This window comes from Lepisosteus platostomus, chromosome 5 (genome assembly GCF_059453375.1).
Source record: "Lepisosteus platostomus isolate fLepPlt1 chromosome 5, fLepPlt1.hap1, whole genome shotgun sequence".
NCBI lineage: Eukaryota > Metazoa > Chordata > Actinopteri > Semionotiformes > Lepisosteidae > Lepisosteus > Lepisosteus platostomus.
In genome coordinates, this window is record NC_142615.1 from 56,107,616 (window position 1) to 56,109,939 (window position 2,324).

The following is a 2,324-nucleotide window of genomic DNA, read 5'->3' on the forward strand; positions in this document are numbered from 1 at the left end:
GTTCTCCCTGTGTTCTTCGGGTCCAAAGACAGGCTTTTGGGCTAATTGGCTTCTGGGAAAACTGGCCCTGGTGTGTGTGTGTCCTATGATGGAGTGCTGTCCTGTCCAGGGTGTGTGAGTGAGTGTGTGTTTGTCATGTGATGGACTGGTTCCTGTCCAGGGTGTGTGAGTGTGTGTGTCTGAGTGTCCTGTGAGGGACTGGTGTCCTATCCAGGTTGTGTGTGTGTGTGTCCTATGAGGGACTGGTGTCCTGTTCAGGGTGTGTGAGTGTGTGTGTGTGTCCTGTGAGTGACTGGTGTCCTGTCCAGGGTGTGTGAGTGTGTGTGTGTCCTGTGATGGACTGGTGTCCTATCTAGGGTGTGTGTATGTCCTGTGATGGACTGGTGTCCTGTCCAGGGTGTGTGAGTGAGTGTGTGTGTGTCCTGTGATGGACTGGTGTCCTGTCCAGGGTGTGTGAGTGTGTGTGTCTGTGTGTCCTGTGATGGACAGATGGTACCAAGCCTGGACACCCATGAGACACTGGCTTCCTCAGAAGACTCTCACGGAGGGCACACTGTCCCTAACCCGGGTCCAGAAGAAACTACAGTGATCTATAATTCCTGCGCCTCGGAAGGGTTTATGACGTCTATGTCCGGCGCCCGCGCCCGTGGACTGGCGGTTTGGCGTCGCGCTCCGCAGCTCGAGCTTCGGTGCGAGGCAGGGCGGGAGGGAGCCGATGTGGCCTCGGCGCCATCTTTGCTGGTGAGTCAATTGTGACCGTTGCGGTACAATAAACCATCAATAAACCTTTTCCCACCCCGTCCAGTATTTCTGTCGCGGCCCACGTCCCTTACAATCGACAAACTATAAAAAAAACAGTAGCCCTTCGCAACATTACACGCCATTTTTTTTATTTTAAACGTCCGCTAGATACGCAGGTGGTTCGATACCTGTCTTATCCTCGCCGGCGTCTTTATACCGGCAAGTGAATTTTATTTGGGGTCCCTCAGAATTGTGACAGAAATGTCAGTGAACCACAATAAAAAACGAAACTTTTTTTTTAAAGGCGGTGAATGGATTTTTTGAGTAACCGTGTAGCGACTAACGTAAGGAAAAAAAGTTGTCTTTCCCTACGAAGACGTTTTGGTACAGGACTTTCTTTAAATATCAGTTGTGCATAGCGTTTTACAAAAAGTTGATGATGATCTTGGAGATAATTGCAAAGGAAAATTGAGATAACTACCAAAACATTACGTGTGAAACGACAGGACAGAACTTTGAACCCACAAAGAAACAAAGGTATGAAATATTGCCTCGTCATGGGGGGTTGATAATTGTAGTAAGTGTTCCTAATTTTCGTAAAGAAATGTATATTATGGGAGTCACACGTGAGATTTAGTGTATATACGTTTCATATTGTGCATATATACGGGGTTAAAAAGTGGAATGAGTATGATTATAAACTCGTGTGTCCTATAATCAGATAATTTTTGAACAAGCTTTGATTAGACAGGTGAAAAACAACATCAGATCCTTTATTTTAATATATTCTCACGTCTGAATATCAGCTTCTCCCCTCTGGCCAACATTTCAGGGCTCCCAGGTGTAGATCCCAAATTGAAACAAATATTAATTTGTTACCCAGTTAAACAGTTAATAGAAGTGAGTGACCAGGGTAAATAAAGGTGGGTCAGTGTAAACTGTTTATTCTGGACCAGACTTCGTCATGTGTGATATGTCATGACTTCTTATATGAAGTTTTATCTTTATATTTAGTTCTACATGTGTAATAGATGCGATGTGTGTCCATAAAAAGGTTTCTCCAGGGGAAAATCAAGTTCGTTTTAAAACCGTGTTTCCTTTTTAGGGTAGGTTTGCATTCCAAGTGTGGGGTTTTTGCCTTTTTGTATTTTTGCTGAGACAAGTTGCCTTTCTTATACGCGGAGGGATCTGCTCGTGAGATGTCCGCTTGGTCCATTTCTGAGCTCAGTATAAGGTGTAGAAAGCATGACTGTCATCATAACCCGCATCTCACCCAGGTGTGGAATAATGTTGTGACTATTGCTTCAGCAATAACATGCTGATTGCATGTTTCTAGATGGGAATAACAGAGATCTCAACTACTGAGGGGCCTTATTAATAAAGTCTCCACAGCCGAAGCGCTGTGTCTCTTTTCAGCTGGCGATAAACCTTTCCTCGATCCTTTGCGGACTTGTTAAACTGTTCATGATCAGAATAAAAAACGCTCACGCTAATACACAAGCACCCGTGTCTCGCCAAAGCTGACAAATAAACAGACGGACAAGCGGCACTGCACGTGTGAACAGGGGAATGAGCGAGCGAGC